Below are 18,698 nucleotides of genomic sequence, written 5' to 3'. Positions count from 1 at the left end.
TGAGTAAATTTCAGTTGGACCTTAAAGGATCTGCAAGTACATGAGCTCCGGAGTCTCCATCTCCAAGTGTCTCTCTGATTAGAATAGCCCTGGTGACCACAGCATACACCACTGGCTCTGTGTGTTTGTGTCATTGGGGGTGGGGTGCTTGCTAGTTGGCTCTAATCTGCTTGATGATGAAGATCCCCCAGTGCTCAGGGGACCTGCCGAGAGGCGGGGGAGGGGGTGTTGTGCTACTGCCTTACGCCAATGCAATCACGACTGCCGCTCGCCACTGAGCCAGCAGCGCTCAAACCCTCTCACATTCTTCCTCATTCTCTCTCTCCTTCACACACTTGCTCTCTCGCTCTCTGATGCATGCACACACACACGCTTCTTTCTCTCACTTCACCGCTCGCTCACTCACTCGCACTCTCTCAGTCGTCATTCTGTAACCGCACGGACACGCTCCACTTTGGTACAGCTCCCGTGTATTCTCCAGCTATTCTGAAGCTGTTGTCTCTGTAACTTGCGCAGCGCATACACTCGCAAGCATCCGTTCTGTTCCAGCGTGGGTTCAAACTGTACACAGCGAGTGGGATAATGAAAGAAAGGCACCAAAGAGGAAAGCAGGGTGAGAAAGGAAATTAAAAGAGGAGTAAAAGCAGCAAAGGAGAGTCTGCTCTTGCAAAAAGGTGGGAGGACAGTTTGATTCAGTGAATATTTGGATTAAACTGGCTACGTCTCTGCTCTGAAGTGTCCCACTAAAGGTAAGTGTATCTTCTCTTTCTGCATGAAGGCATTTCACATGTACCCGAGTTTTCATTTTTATAGAAATTGAAACTGATTTCCAGTAACTCCACTGTTACTTGGTTTGTGCAGTTGATATACATTTTATAGCTTGTTGACAGAGCTTCAGGTAACAGAAGGTGCTTTATTTGATTATGTTACTGGTATCATCCCCTCGGCAAACACAGTTGAGGCACTTCTTTCTAACAGCTGGTTAAGTGTGATGAAATTTGCTTCAGCTGTCAATGACAATGTTTCAATTAAATGAGTTGTGAGAAACCCGACTGCTGTTCAAGTGAGAGGACCGCAGCCACTTAGGTAGTTGTATGTCTCTTGTGCTTTCGGTCTTGGTTTGTAGAGTGAAATGAAAATTCAGTGTCAATTAAATCAGATTGGTTCACATGTCAGGCAACACTTGAATGTGCTGACCCTATTTGTAGGTCTGACTTATTTCAGCTCATCTGCATATGAAAAGCTATGTAGCTTTTCAACTCTGTGTTGGAGAGTGTTCAACACTGATTATCACACCAGTGCATGTCATGTGGGTTTGGCAAGCTGATCTAAGATGTGCATAAATAAGCCACCAAACTAAAAACCTCTTTAACCACATTTCAATTTCTGTTTATATATGATTATTATGAAACTGGGAGTTATATATATTAATAGTCTATTCTACATGGAAATGACCACCGTATGTATTCAGTTTAAATGTAACAGATAGTGTATTATCTGTTTACACAGTGCAGTGCTAATGAAACTGTTTTCAGTTGAGAAAAAGAACACACAGGGTCTGATGGCTCAATCACAGGCTTGAGATTATTCCTTTTATTTGCACACAGTTTATATCAGCAATATTATTAACGGGTAAGACCATTCTTGTGGTGTGGAAAGGGATTAGACAGAACAATCTGAGAGGATATCAGAGGCTTGACACAGTCTGATTTACTGAGAAACATGGGCTCACAGATGCAACCTTGCCCCCATTCCGCAGCAGCAGATGCTTATTCAGATGAGCCAAAAAGGAAATATAAGGACACAAAATATAGAAATGTACCCTCGAGCGATGCTGAGCTACATCTGCTGTGAACTTATACATTTGATTGTTACATCAGCAGTCCCACTGCAACTTTGCACGTCTTCAAATCTTCGAAGGCACAATTATCTCAAGTACTGTGTTGCATCGAATGCATCTAGAGTCTGAGCAACTGGCAGCCACATGGAAAGAGACAGACATAATCCAATGACTATCGCCCCTTTATGGACTTTTGAACCAAAGTGCATCGCTATTATTTTACCAGACATAATGCAGATTACTCACTTACCATTCTCAGTATGTGTGTAACATTATTTCAGTCTGACTGAAAAGATGCCTTGTGAATTCTAGCACAGGTTTTCAAAGTCAATCCCATCTTCACTTACCGATTAGATAAAAAAATGAGCTCTTGCCTTCCACTACTTTAAGCACATCTAATGTAACTCACTTTAGTGTCCTCTTATCAGCATTCAGCTGAAAACACCTGCTTTGGAATAATCAAATTACGCTCCAAGGAGTCCACTTCCAGAGGGAAAGAGGAGCTGGACCCTTTGAGCACACAGAGGCTACTGTGCAGAAAATAAGCATTCAGGGCATGCAGCCAGCAACTGCTCAGGTATTATAACTGCATTAGAGGGGATAAATGAAAAGACACGCAATATACTTGTGGTATATTAAGTGATGACAGTGACACTAACTGGATCAGGTGCATATCATGACAAAAATGTCACCTATCTAGTGACAGAGTGAAGTGGAAGAAAATGCTTTTCATAACATAGTTGACCTGTTGACTAGCTTTTTATAATGGAAATAATGTCAGGTTTCTGTAATTTGCTTAGTGTTACAATAGTTGCACACTTTCAACGCTGTCCTTGAAAGGTGAAACTTCTCTGCAAGGATAGGAAGCAGCATCCTATCATATTGTATTATATTCAATAGTGTTAGATCGCCTTATTTCACACCGTGCGACACTGCCTTCGAAAAAAAAAAGATATCACCACTTTAGTACAACAGATAATAATGCTCGAATGTTTTGGTGCAAGCTCATAAATTACTTTGTGTTATGTGATGGTGTATGGTTCACCAATGTGAATCCTATCATACTGGTTCATTTTTGACTCATCAAATATATCTACCTTATGTGTTTTAAATGCTCATGGCCTGACAGATATACATCTGCCACAGCAAGACAAAGCCACTTGTCAGGGTGAATGTAAAGTAAACCTGCTCCTTATGCCTTTCTCTACTCTGACTGTGTCCGCATAAATTTAATGGAAAGACTGAGTGCTTCGCGGTAAATTAAAGTACATGTCCACTAGGCTGTCATCATATCTTTGCATCCACTGCACAGTTTGATTAGGGTGAGCTGTTATTTATGGATGTTCCGGAGCCTTTACCGTAAGCACAACTACAGTGATCAATCATCCAGATATGCCACCTATCACCGCATTTTGAAGTAAGTGTCCATCAAGAGCCTTGGGCTTAAACAGAATCAATACTTGAGATTATTTGGAGTCTCCAGACTCTCTTTACCTTGGGCTCTTCAATCTCCGCCCCCACTCAATGGACTCATTTTGACATTATTCCACTCTAAATGAGGTGTGTCTGAGTGTGCATATGTGAATCTATGTGCGTGCGTGCGTGTGTGCGTGCGAGCAAGCATGAAAGTGTGTCTGTCTGTGTGCATTTCTGTAGCAACATATGATGTAATAAGCTAACTGTGCATCTGAATGCTAATCAGAAAGTGTATTTGGTTGTTCTGTCTGCAGTCCCAAGGCCAATCTCAGATGAAACTATTGTACTTGTATGATGAACGCGCTTTGTGTCAGGCAGCAATTTCTCCAACATCGAGCTACGCTCTGCCAAGACCCCTGCAGACCTCTAAGACAGGGCTCTCCCCGGCTCTCAGACAATCATCAGCAAGAGTCCTGAACATCTCAAATTAAAGTCTTGCAGTGATGGATGACTCTCAATCTTCAGGAAATATTGAGCACGCTTCTGCTCTGAATGATGGGCAACTCCTCTACACTCCACTTAGCAATTATTTATATAGATTTGTCTCTGTTCGTTTGTCAGCTTTTTTGGACATCGTGTTTCTTCCTCTCTGTGGTAGAAATACTCTGCAGAGGTAAAACCTCACAGTTTCTGCAGCCTACTGATGCTGAGGCTTTTTCTTGAGAGCAAACAAATATAACCTTCCCTGTGGTATACGCGTGTTGTTTGAAGTAGTGGTGAAAATAGAATTAGGAAGGATGCAGTTACCTGAAGATACCATTTTATATCGAGGACACAACTGTTTTGCCCTATAAACATACAAAACAGTGAGCTGAGTATGGTGTGCTATGTGAGATAAAGGTCCTCTCACACTTGACTGTGCAGAGTTTGAACATCGATTATTACTCATATCTGAGCACTGCTGTGGCTTATCTTAGAATGGCCACAGTTGGAGAGGTCAAGGAAAATGACATTATTAAGCTGCTTCTCTTAGCTTTTTTACAATTCCACTTAAATGCATTTCAATTCACAATCATTTCCTTTGAAGAGGTTTTTAGGAAACTCCAAAGTGAGGTCTCTACATAGTCTCTCCTTTTGTAAGAGTACTTTATTTCTGAACTTTCTTTCATACATATTTTGAATACTGCAGAGCAAAGTTTTAAAATAGCCAACAGAGACCCTCCCCAAAGGAGCCTTTGTGCCTTTGAATACATGTGTGCCATCCCTTTGAGAAATTCACCACAGATTCTCAGTCAGCAGTGGGCAGGAGCGGTGGTGGTCATAAAAATCACTGGAGGCCATGCACAGGCACAAGTACAAGTGGATGATGGAGGGTGTTTCTTTGCCAATGCCTTTACTCTACTATTTATGAAGGTGTTCTTTGTTGTGGCTCCATATTTGGCAAGCACTGAATAACAGGTTTTCATTGCTTGCCAGTAGCAGAACGACAGGCAATTAGCAGGTTATATACATAATCCCCATCCTTTGCATTTGTGATGAAATTTTTTCGATCTGACAAACATTTAATCATCAGGATCCATTCAAACACTAAACAGTCATCTCTGGCTGGAGTCGACTCTATAACCTTAAACACAACCTCACCGGCCCCCAATGGCAACTTGGCAAAGATTTCCTGTCACACAGGTGAATGACTATTAGTTTACTGACCCTAGAGGTAGAGGGAGATTGTAATGATTTCTAGAGGGTGCTGGGGGGCCTTTCATTATAGGGGCTGAGCAGCATTGTAAGACTCATGCAGGAAAGTGTGAGGTAGAAATAGATATGGAATACTCCATTCTGGTGAATTGATTCAATCTTGCTGATGATTTTCTGCTATTACCATACCTTTTTTAAAGATAATGGATTTGAGGGATTAACAAAATTGCTACATGTTTATTTTCACTTGATTCGAAGTGTTAAAAAAAAACCAAAAAACACTGGGCATCCTTTGCGTGGTGGCAATCTGTCAGGTTTCCTTTGGTTATAATAACATGAACACTAAGATGCAGTACTATTTATGGATGTTGGTTGGCATTAGGTCTGTAACTACCTATTATTTTGATTATCTATCCATCAGTTTAGTCTTTCAGATGTCAAAAAATTGTGAAAAGTGTTTTCATTACAATTAATTAAAAAAAAAAGTGAAGCCTCAAAATTCCCACATTTGAGAATCTGGAACCAGTAAATTAAAAAAAAAAAAATTCTTGATAAATAACTTAATCAATGAATTATCCACATAGTGTTTAGTGTTTTTAACACTGCATTTAGGTGAACAAGTAAAATAAAATGCTAGGTTATTATTTCTATAAAAACCGAAAATGACATTGAGATAGTAAGGTAAGGTTTAACATAACACCACAGTGTAGCATTTTATAACAGTTACATATATACTTTTCTTAAGTCTGTGATGTGAAACATCTAATGTAAAAAGCAATGGTTGTGTTGCCCGCATGTAAGAGACACACAACTAGTATATGTAGCAACAGCTTTTCCGTTTTCCTCTTTTGAAGAAGCCTCTGCAATTAATTCTGTCCTCTACTGTATGCCACATAAAATTTTCACTTTTATTCATCCACGTCAAAACTCATCTTCATTTCATTAAAAGAAAATGTGCTCCTTAAATCACATCATTTCCCAGTGCAGCAGACACCACCTTCCTGTGAAGTACCTCTCACAAAGTATAACATTTCACATTTTGCTTAACACACTTGAGCAAGTTATCCTCCCTAGCATATAGACTACTTTAAATGCAACCAGTGCAGCATAAATGTTTTAGTCTATTTCCCATTAGTTCAGTAATACTATCACAGTATCCTACATCAAATTCATGCATTGTTTCAGTATTGGATACTGTTATGCATACTGCAGAAGGTAACCTATTCTATATAGACATTTTCAGAGGAAGGAAAACTCCACAAAATTACAGTTGTGACTACAAACTGACAGAATAAAAAGGATATACCCATTAGGAAACTGCTCCGTATGATTTACAATATCTGAGGTGTAATTCAACGTCTGCGTGCATAGAATGGCTTGTGCAGCTGCTGAAGTTTAATTTTAAATATTTACAGATGGAAGGAAGACTCCTTCTGGTATCTCCTCCTCTTATCGTTATCATGGCAAAGAAGAAAATTACATCATAACTTACTGGAGGAGAACAGAGGCTGAGCTAGCACAGCAGCAGGCAGCTGTTTGATATGGGAGGATGGGAGCTAACTACAAAACTCAGTTGCACTTACAGTTGCACTTATCCATGAAATATCAGCCTGCTCATTTATATTATTATCATGTTATGAGTATATACTATGGTTAGACTGCCAGTCTCGTCATCCACTGCTGATATGATGGAGGTTCCACTCTGTGACCATAGCTACATTAAAGTCTGTTTAACATGGCATAGAACTTTGTCTTTAACTTTGTTAACTGTGACTCTTTTTACTGATTCATTTAATAATACTGAACTATGGTTTTTGCAATGAACTTTATTTCATTCTTCATTTCATTTGAAAATGTGTGAATGCACCCAGGGGCAGGCTACAGCAAAATGTGATGGATTTGGCATAAAATAACAGATATTGGAACAACACAGTCAGGGAAAATGTTGTGATGTAATCTAACTTCTGCAGTTAACATTACCCTGCAAAGAAAGAGCAGAAATCTCAAACCAATCAGAAACGTTTTGTTGGAGCTTAAAGGGATAGTTTGGGTTTTTTGAAGTGGTACTTATTGATAGTCAGTGTATCACCTACAGTAGATGGGGGTCGGCGCACAGCCAGTGTGGAGAAGTAGACAGCTGCTCAGCTCTATATTATCGTGAATGGGTATCAACAGTAATACTTATTTTAACCACCAAAAAAGTTCGTACCTCATACAACCCCACTTCAAAAAACCCAAACCTTCCCTTTAACAATGTGAACTGTGACTCTGAACAGTGGTCTTACATGAGAGCATAAAGACAAAGAAACACTTCCCTTCCCGCTTATCTTCCAACAAATGCCTTAGTGGAAAATGTCATTGAAGAGATAGGGGGACATTGTCATCTGTTTCTTAGTTTACTATTCAGAAGAGTGCCGTTTAACATAAAATTGCCCATTCACCCCCCTTTGCACCTAAATCATTGTGACTCTTAAGGACATCTTTTTTGTGTACTGGGTTTTTTTTTACTAACAGCTTACCATTTCAAACAGGGTTGGCCCGTATGCCTTATATAAACCATGAACCTGGGGAGTGATAAAGCATTGCACTTCTTCCATTAAATAGAATAAGAAATCATCTTGACAGACCCTAAATCTTGGCCTGGGTGAGTCTTCTTATGAGCGAGACTTCCTCAAGGTCAGCATGATCGTACTTTCTTCAGTGTGTGCAGTGCCTCTGATGAATAGGATGCCATGTAGGGGAGAGAGAGTGAGGGCCAGGGGACGGGGGGTGAAGTGAAGATTCCTGGGGGTTAATGTATTATGTTTACCTGTAAATAGAGGCCACAGAGAGTTGTGTGTTTCTCAGTTGTGACTAAGATTAAGGAGACAACAAGAGCTGAGTGCCTTTTTAATTGTTAATGCCAGGTTTCAGGCTTCAGGGGAAGACATCAAACCAAAAATCAAAAAAAAGTCACAAACTACTTTAAAATATGCTTATTTATTGTGGCATTGAATACATTTAAATAACCTTACAAATTAGCAAAACAATTCATTTTATATATGTAAGTCATAATAGTTGATAACAGTAAAAGTTTATCAATTGATTATTAAGTTTACTTATCAATCAAAAGGTTCATCAGCTTTATTTAAGGTTAGGTAGCAGTCACTCATTTTTAATTATGAATAAACTTTCAAAATGAAAGTTACACTAAAGCTTTTAGTTAACAAAAGAGTCACATCGAGGGGACCTACTGTAAAAGGGCAGATTGGAATACTTGAAAAAGTCTACTGAGTTTGATACTATGGAGAATAGAAATATGTTTATAGGGTGCTTCATAGAAAATAAGAAGGACAAAGAGGTATTTGAAAAGGAGAGGATTGGAATAGAGATTGTCAGGACAATCAAAGTATTTGGTCAGTGCAACAGAGAGATGAAAATGTGGCAACGGCATCAAACAGTCTGTCTTGCCTTGAACAAAAACTAAACTTGTTTGTGTAACTGGTGCCAGGGCCCCAATATGGACCAAAAAACAGCATAAAAGGTGCTACAAATCTGTTTTAGTCAATGGGGTAACACCTTTTAGTCGTGTTTGTGTTGTTTGCCACAATACCATAGTAGCATTGAATGTTAGATATGAAAGTTATGTGTAAAAACTAGATGATTGTGTTTTTTTCAACACTTGTGTTTGTGTGCTTTTGTGTCTGCATACTTAGGGTGTCAGCTGTATTAGCCCATGCAGAAGATGGTGCTGCACCTGTGCAAGCACCACCTCCTGTATCCTGTTTCTAAAATTAGCCAGTTGTTGCAGTGCCACCTTCACCAAACACTTTTTAAAGTGTATTTAAGGTTTGACATTATGTCACCATTATGTCACCTCCATAGACTCCCACAGAATCAAGTAGTTCTCTCTCTTTCCCTTATATATATATATATATATATATATATATATATATATATATATATATATATATACACACACATTGTATCAATCATAACCCTTAGTGCTTGGGCTCAGTTAAAGTCATAAAAATTCATAGGGGAGATATTCAATCTTAGAAATACCTTTAAATTGGGTTGAATCTAGCACTGCCTGGAAACTTAAAAATAATTGCCATTTAAAAAAGTGTTGTATATGATGGATGGCTGCTGATGTCCATTTTTTAGATAAATTCATAGTGCAATGTGTGCTGTTTTGCTTCGCATAAAGTAAATTTAACTCCACAGATGTTTGTGCATTAACCCAAGTAAACATCTGCATCTATAAGTGTTAATACTCACAGTACATATTGGTTGGACACATGATCACAGGACTGGCCATCGTTCTTACTAAACTTCATCTGAGCAGAACGAGTCAGAGGAAGCCAAATTCAAGACAATACCCCAAAGGCTTGTGGCTCTGTTTTTGACAGCTGTGACCTAGCCTGCTGAGTTTTGCTGATGAGCAAGGGTGCTTTGACTTCATAGTGTAGAGCATAAACAACATTGTGCCCTGTCTTGTTTTGCTTGCACAGTACTCTTGTGCAAGGCCTCCGCCAGCCACATCTCCGATTGTCTACACAATCCACCGGACTGACAGAGCTATCATCTTTCTTATATAGAGCCATAAATCACTCGGGTTATGTTTTGGGAAACATCTTAACTTTAAATTGGTTTAAGTTTCTGAAAACTCAATAACTTGCAGTGACAGCTGCATGGTGTTATTTAAAATGTATAAAGTAGGCCATTCCTTACCTGTATGTGTTGGAGGTTTGATCCAAAATGGACTCAGCACCTGCAGTGGCCTGCACCTTAGTAAGGTGGCAGATGTATTGTATTATTGTATAATTGTAATTTTGGATCTCCTAATCTTAGAGCCAAATTCAAATTTTGGTTAAAACCTAACTAACCTGCACTACGCTATTCCCACTATTCCCATCACTTGCTTGCTGTGTTGATCACTCAAGTAATGCTGTAAGGTTTTTTCTGTAAAATTCAGCTACAGGAAGTTTGAGTTGAGTTTCCATTCAATTTTAACTCATTCTCAAAAAAGTTTGACGAATGTGCTACCTGTAGATCAGTGGCATAGTGTGGAACTATTAGCAGGAATGTGTATCGTGTCAATCACGTGTATGAGCACAAGGATAAACAAAACAGGGAAAAAAAAAACCTTGCTCTGTAACATTACTAGTGGTCAAAAACAACACAGGGTACCTCTAAGGAGTTGAGACAGAATGTCGTAAGTTAAGGAGTTGAGAGGCAATCAGTTGTAACAATTTTGGATGTATTGCATTTGATAGATTCAAAAGAAAGTGATACCTGAACAAATGAGATGCATAAATTAAATTGTGGGAGTGCATATGTTTTACAGTGCTTTACAACTTTCAACATGACATTTTTAAGAAAAGTTATTTTTAATTTGCTCACCAAAATGTTGGGCACAATTCCTTGATTAATTTTTTGGAAGATAATTTTTTTGGAGTTTTGCCTCAAAACTGTCAGCAGTGCTTTCTGTTTTATTATGCAGAACTCTTCTGATAGCTAATGCATTCTGCCATGTGGCATATTTACACATATATTACACCCATAATGCATTCAATGTGCATACACAGAAGACTATTCAGAGCATTGTAGTGTACTAATATTTTGAGATCAAGCTAATAGGGAAAGATTAGTGATCATGGTTTCGATAAAAAATGTATGATGTACACTTGAATATACTAAAAGAATCTGATGTAGTATAATTACAACAAGCCCCTGAATATAGAAACTGGTCTTCCAACAGGCATTTTACATTCAGTATAATGATATACTCTGTTTACTACACCTCAGAAATATAATTAAAACACACTGCAGATGTTTTTAGGTGTGTGACAGCATGACATTTGTACATTTAGATATACAAATCATGCATGATAACTGTAAAAGAAAATAAAAAAGACAAATAACTGGGACATGGGACTCATTCACGTAACAGATGGACGATCTGTTATCTTGTCATAGGAGCATGAATTACATAATTAACAGTTGCTCTGGGGAAATCATGACTTTAAGCTGGAAGCTGCTGGAAAAAAAGAGGCAGTGTAGTGTCGTCACAATAGACAGATGATGTCAGTAGCTGCTAATCAACCCTTAATTTTTTTCCTCACTTCAAATGCACACAGATTCATTTTTTCATATACACTGAGACGGGTTAGTCTGTTATAGTGGATTTATTTTCCAGTATTTTATGGATGCAATTTCTAGTCATTAATAACATAACAAAATATTAACTTTGTAGGCCTACATGACGGGGCATTTTGTTAATACTCTATTCTGCACTGAATCTAACTTAATGTGATTCAAATCCTAGATTATAAACATCATTAACATTAAAGATTATTTATCTATTACTTAAAATTACACAAGTGTAGATGGGGGTTGAAGTCAGAGTAATGCAACCAATATTACTTGAGACAAAAGGTGAAAAGTATTTGTCCCTCTTTCAACACAGTATCAGATTACCTGTGCATATTTTACAGCCTACAATAAGGGACAGCTTTGAAAAAACACTTCATAGAAAAGTTTTTATATTCACTTCAGCTCACAGAATTATGGATAAACAACTTATGATATTTGGGGAAGATTTTCCTCTTAAAGGAATTCACATTAACCTGCTCCAGTTTAAATATATGGCAATAGCTTTTCGAAGTTTACTTGCTAACTGGAACTGAATAATGTAGAGGAGAAAAAAATGCAGAATGGGAAGTTATTCATAAGCCTTTTATAGCCATTGTCAGCATTAGACTCCATCTATTCAATATTTCAATACAGCTTGAAAAATATAAAGTACAAATGGAAAGAGAGCGAGTGAGAAAGTCTCTCCCTATGGGACTTTTAGGGCCAGTATTGTTGCCACACAGACCTAAGACATTGTATCTGAAATACAGAATAATCCTTTCTAAAACTCACAGTACAGTATGAGAGAGGTGTTTCCATTTCTAAAATGTAATAAAGGCATTCCGGCAAAACTTTTGCTATCTCAAATTCAGAAGTCAATATTTTTGACTGTTAAATACAGGAGCTTCTGTTGTCAGACATGTCAGCAATGATTTTTTAAAAAGGAGTGGCTGTCACTTCTTCCCAACAATGCAACAGACACACACAAACAACATGACAAATAAAGCTTTTAACACTGAGGAAGTGGCACAGACAGACCAGACAAAAAAGAAAAAGCAGTTGCATTTATAAGCAGGCAAAACATGAACTCCTCTTGTCTTTACTTTTCCACTTGGTGCAAGGGACAAATAGGTTCCATTTTGTTCCCATCAGTGTGAGTCATGAAACCCAAGTGCACCATCCTAAAATCTTCTTTACCCCAATTTTGTATGCTATACCATCATGCACCATTGACCCAGTGAGACAGAGCCATTGCAGAAAAGACTCATTCTTAATCAAGGATATTGCTTTCTCATTATTCTCTCTCCCTCTGGCCTCCTGCGTGATAACTGTTTGATTAAGGCAGTTATGTCACTTGAGAGCCTGAAAGAGCCCACCTTTTAATATTACCTGGCTGATTATACCAGCACTGCTTGAGGCTAATAATGTTGAACTGTGATGCTTGATTATGAATGCTGATGGGCCCTCTGTGACAAAGTAGCCTTCAGAATTCTCAAATATTAATCAACAAACAATGCAAATGAATTTTCCCACACCAAAAAATGGATCTGACTGCCAATTAATTTGTAATGGTGAGACTGACTCTGCCCATTTACATTATTTGTTTAATTCCAACCTGGGCTATGTAGTTATGTTATGCCACGACATGGATTTTGCAATACCATCATTACCGTGATAAATGTTTAAGCATATTAAAACTAACGTGCTTTACTGTGGCTGCGATAACATGCAGGTAGAGGGCTACGCACAAACTCATAGAACTGGAGTTACATCTTTTAACTACCATTTTCTTCGCTAAGCATGCCAATTTCTATGTTGTTGGCTGCAAAAACCAACACAAAAGTCTTCATCTACTCCCATCACCCGAGGAAGTTAAGACTCAGCGGATTAACTTTATTTTTGATGGAAATGTCAAGGGGGCCAGTACAAGGCACGATTCACTTCAAAACTGAAGCTCAAGGATGGATCTATACCGACTTCAAACTTGGTAGCTGTATGTTTTGCCATTTTTATGTTGCTTTACTGTTTATTTTGCAGGTTAGCCTGTTGAACTTAGCGTTAGCATGTTGTGGGGCTAATGTGGCTAGCATCTGTTGTACTCTCACAGGCTGGGACGATGTTGGACTAATGTTGTAATACTGAGGGACAGTCAAGACGAATTGTGCCAAATGTGTGCCAAATAAATGTTTTTGAGATGCCTAATCCTAACCCTTGTCTAACTCTGAGAATGAACATTGCCAATAGAGTTTTGAGTAATATAATATATACCACAATATAATACTGTCACCGTAAAAAAAAAAGAAAATTAAAAAATACCTTGATATACATTTTAGGTCATATTGCCCAACCCTACTATGTAGGTAGAAAGAGACATTACATTGCAGCTGCCATTCAAAACTGCAAGTTACGTAGTGCATAATTTGTCTGTACTGAAAACTGGAATCGAGTACAGGAAAAAATTGTCTACTTCAGTGAAATAAAGAGACTGTCATACCTTCAAGAATGCTTTGATTAAATGCTCTAGGAATACTGCTCATGTCACTTTAATTAAGTGCTGAAAAACACTAGTGCTTAAGTAGCTTTCTGAATGCCTTTGAGGTCAGACCACTCCACTTTAATAGTGAGGCTCAGTTGAGGGTGCATTAGATTATCTGTGATTTGAGATGGGGGCTTGACAGGCTGAAAAAGGAATCTCTGGAAACTGTGTTCAAAGACGTAAAACTCTCAAAGGGATAGGTTTATCAGACAACAAATAAAGATGACGGTAGTAACTTGTTATTTATTTACAAAATCTGTTTTTATTGTCAAACAAGCATCAGACTTATGGGCAGTACAGCCCATATTCAGTGCGCTGAATATAAAAAAATATCTTCCCTTTTAATTGAAAGCACATCACCCTTGCATGTCCTAATGCTCTCTGTCAGCTTTGTGCCTCATATTGTTTTCAGTAATCAGAGCCAGATGACAGCAGGCAGTGGAAGTGGCAAATAAATGAGATCATAACCATTTTAAAAACGATAATCCCATAGAACATCCACCTCAAAGTCACTGATGCTCAAAGTGGCTTCTCTCCTATTTGCACAAAAGGTATCACAGGTTAAAGTGGACCTTTTTTTCTGGCACTTATCTAGTAATATCGCCCAGCAGTACAGTGTGCATTGCTGCTAACATCAATAGCTTGCAGTGCCGATTGCTAAAGGGGAGGAAGATGAGATTCCATGAGGCGTATCGTTTATATCACATACTGTGGTCACTGAGGGCTGCCTAAGGCAAAATCCTAAACGCATTCTCTTCTGCTTGCATTCTTTTGATCTGCAATAATTAATTAGACAATTATTACAGTAAATTTCCAGTGTGTGTAATGTGCATAATGGCCCATTAGTTTGAGATGACATGATCGGACCACTGAGTTTCTAACACGCGCAAAGTCGATGAAAAGCTACAAGGAAATGTTTAATGCTTTGTTTGTCAGTCCTTTTACATTAACACTCTGTGAAACTCCACATTCACTCTCAGACATATACAGTATGTTCACAGATGCACACATTGATGAACATGACCATTAGGGTAGCACACATGGAAAACACAGACACTCATTAGCATAACCGATGTGATGATGATAGCTATACATCAGTGAGTTCCAACCCTAATGCTTTTTGAGTTTCTTTGCGCTGATAATGAGGCTCAGCTTAATGTGACTCTGTGCCTAATAACCCATAACACCAAGAAAAAAAATATTTGCTTTTGTCTCTCTTTCCGGTTTTATTTTGCAGGACAGTTGAGCAGAAAATAGACAACATGTAGGAGAAAATGGAGGAGACATTAAACGCAAGGTTAAAATGGAGCAAGTTGAGGAGGAGTTGAGGTTTACTGGAGGCCACAGCATGGTAACCTGTCTAAGGTTGATTCACTCCCAACCCCTCCCCCCTTGACAGAGACTGGAGACCAGAGAGTTCAACTGCATCATTTTAGGTTCACTGACTTGGCAAAATCTACTGTTTAATGAAATTAGGTCCAGAGTGCTTCGTCGGGAGGTTTCATTTCAAGGACATAACTCCAATAAAGGAGAAATCAGCTTGGTTATATTACTGATATGATATTCTTGGCCAAGCTTCCACCTCAAATTTTGGTATTTATTTTTCCTTTTTAAAAATAAAAGGTGTTCTGTCTCTTGAAGGGCTTTGTGCATCCAGATGAGACATAACACACAAGTAAATAGTATAGTAAGTAGATGGACAAATAAATGTAAATCAGTGTAAAGTATCATGACCTAAAGAAGAGTACTTTAAAAAGCACATTTACACCACATATGATTTAGCTGTGCTTTTCATCTCTCAGAAAAAGACAAGGCTCGTATTTAAATCAATTTTGCTATCTACAACGATTCAGCACAAGCAATGTTCCTTCAACCAGCTCTATCTGTTTTTTGCATTTGTAGTCTGTTTTTTCCACCATAAGTGCTAAACATCAGATTTCTACACAACACTAAGGTCATGGTTCCCCAGAAACAGATGCCCAGTTGACCCAAGCAAACAGATCTGAATCAATGTCAACAATTATGGGTGGTATGGGTGATTCTGCTAGTAGCCAAACATTTCTGTTATTGAAACAAATTATGCATTGCTTTTGGAAGAATATTCCAGCTGGACAAATAAGTAGACAGCCTGTCTGATAATGTGACAGCAAAATAAGACAACAAAAGAAGTAAAAATTGCATCAAAACTTGGGAAGTGAAGTAGGGCTGATTAACAGGAGCAGATAGGGTTGGGTACCTTTCACATTTGAACCGATAACAGTACCTGGAATTTGTTACAGATACACAACAGTACCTTTTTTCTGTACTTTACTCTCTCTGTAATAACAAAAATGTGATTTCAGTAGTAAAAAATAAGTTCAAACTTCTCAATTTCAACATCATTTATTTATTTAGAACATTTTACCTCACTGCGTCACTTAAAGTTTAGTCATCCATGGAGGGTATGTTAACTTCTTCCGTGCTGGCTGCAGGCATGCTAACGTTAGCTGCGTCGGACTTGGCATTCAGGCTATCAAACACGGTACCCTCTTCAGCTTTTAGATATATTTTGTGTTTGACCACGTGTTTCCTCAGGTGAGTGTTTCCCGCCTCCGGTTTTGAAACGCATTCAGCTCGTCTTTGCCCTGACTCAGTAGCCCTTTTAACACAGAGATCCCGCAATACTGCTGTAAAGAAGAGCCAACCAAACAACGCTGGCAGCAGTTAGGAAACAACACACGGGGGCATTACTTTGGTCTTGAGAAGCTGTAGGCTTTATTCAATGACAAACTGTAACCTACACTGTGCATTTACTGCCAGATTGACAACTTCACTGCTCACCTTTTCCTCTGCACCGCTCGCATTCACGTAGCTCTCTTGTCCAACCACACACGTGTCCCTGTGACTTGAACAAGCAGCAGGGGTGACATAGTCTCTCTCTCTCTCTGAAATTTGGCACCGACTGATTTAACATTAATCGGCACACAATAGTACCGACGTAATTTCGTCAGTATCCTTAAAAGTACCAAGTTTGGTACTCAACCCTAGGAGCAGACAGCTAAAAAAATACAACAAAGCAAAGAGCATTACAGCAGATGCACAATGGACATCAAATATGGAGCCCTTTCAAGTCTGAACTTTGATCTAAACCCTGATCTAACATAACTGACAATGCAAAAATAAGATCACCATTGCAAGAGGGACTTACTCTGAAAGGTAAACTGCCCTTAAATAGATTAGCTACCTTGCAAATATGGGATCTTAACTTAGTAAGCTAACACATGTGTACCACTGCAGGGTGTATTTCCTGTGACAGAGAGAGGGAGAGATGTAAAGGAAAGAGTGTGGTGTAAAATCTTTAACCATTGTTGATATGACTTTCTCATTGCTGAATCGCAGGCCATTCACAGGACCATTATAACTCCAATTATAAATGATTGTAATAGAGCAACCACTCAGTCGTCTTTGGCAACCAATAACTGATGTCTGGATGCCAGACTTCTCATTGAGTACTCAGTATGCTGTAGAGGTTTGACATGATGAAACAAGGGTGGGACAGTCTGTAGGCTTTGCAGAGCCTATATCATCGGCTGAAAGTCCAAATGCATCTACCTGTTGTTAGAGTATATTAAGCACTGAATTAGTTTACAAAGTCACAGTATTTTTTTTTTTAGATGTCTTGAGTATTTTTTGTAAATAATACTGTTTACTGCATGCTAATGATCATACGGATATGATCCAGAGTTTACCAAAGTAATGACATCATATTAACATCCATTTAGAAATTGCTATTGTTTCTGTATCAGACTTCATTTAGGCTCTGTTGCGCATAGACATATCAAAATTAGAACTGATCAGTTGGCATCTGTACTTAATACAATACTGACACTAAAACACTAGCAGGATTGGAGAAGTTCACTGATACTCATGATAACAGATGAAGTGTGCATTTAGAATCCTGCCATTAAAGATCAGAGATGTGGTTAATGGTGTATGATGCTAACATTTTTACTGTGCAATGCCCTCATTCCAGTGCGTTAGCCTGTTTATTAACCTCAAGAAAAGTACTTTAGGTGCACAATAACACTCTTAGCAATTTCCCTATTACAGTCATCTGTATCTGTTGGAAGGGTAGAGGGGATAAAAGAACAAGTGAAAATTGGTACAAATGGACTTGTTGCCAGTTGTGGAATAATAAAATTGTCATAACACATGGGTCATCAGTTGATTTAATTTGATTCCTCACAGACACAAATTTGTTGTGCTGACATTCTGACACTTTAAGCTGAGGGAAATATCGATTTGCAGACTCAAGGGGCATTTGTTTTTTAACAGCCGAGCAACCTCCACACATAATCTAAAATCTATCAAAATTTAGAGTGTAGAAAATGTATCTATTTCTCAATCACATAATTAGAGCAAGACCAGAAGAGCCACATATGTCCTGCCCTTTATCGCTCATTATCCAGTCATGTCATCCACCTCAGATTCAATGGGAATTCACCCTGGCTGCAGCTATATAAAAACTGGCTGTTAAACCTGCACACTATATTTGAATTAAAATGGCCTGTGATGGTTATTTTTATATACTGTTCATAATGCACGTAATGTATCTCACAGGTCTTCCTGCCACTGAAAAAGGTGCTATGTGTCACCTCCGCCTTGAAGGAAGGCGCTAAAAAAACAGATAGCTTTTATTTAAAACCTAAGTTAAACACAAGGATCTAAAAACACTTATTTGGAAGAGAGACCGAAAGTGAATGTATTGAAATGTCTGTTACAGCTGTTTAATGTATTATATAGGTGCATGAATGCATAACTACTTTGTGTGTTTGCCTTTGTGTCACCCCTAACTAAGCAGTTTAGATCATGAAAGGTTTTTTGTGCCCTATAAATGTTTCAGATGGAAAAATGTAAAACTTGAAAAAGCCCATAGGTTGAACAGTACATGTAATGCCCTCCACTACTGGGTTATGGTCATAGGACCCACATGATGAATGAGGAAAGATGCCCAACAACAGAATATCCTGATTATAGAGTGACATGTTAGACACCGTGTATATCCATCAGATTCATGCTCACCTTTATTGACAGTAACCCATCTTGGAAAACCTT

At 38.4% G+C, this 18,698-nt stretch overlaps 1 protein-coding gene across 1 annotated transcript in view; it reads left to right on the top strand.

Moving 5' to 3' along the window:
• Window positions 1-220: 220 nt before the first annotated feature.
• Window positions 221-18,698, top strand: part of LOC122866732 (cadherin-12-like) — a 99,637-nt gene continuing 81,159 nt past the window's right edge. The window contains exon 1 of the mRNA XM_044176769.1: window positions 221-749. The gene's annotated coding sequence lies outside the window, so the exon portion shown is untranslated. The remainder of the gene's footprint in view (window positions 750-18,698) is intronic.

This window comes from Siniperca chuatsi, linkage group LG19 (genome assembly GCF_020085105.1).
Source record: "Siniperca chuatsi isolate FFG_IHB_CAS linkage group LG19, ASM2008510v1, whole genome shotgun sequence".
NCBI lineage: Eukaryota > Metazoa > Chordata > Actinopteri > Centrarchiformes > Sinipercidae > Siniperca > Siniperca chuatsi.
This window is presented reverse-complemented; position numbering and strand designations above follow the sequence as displayed.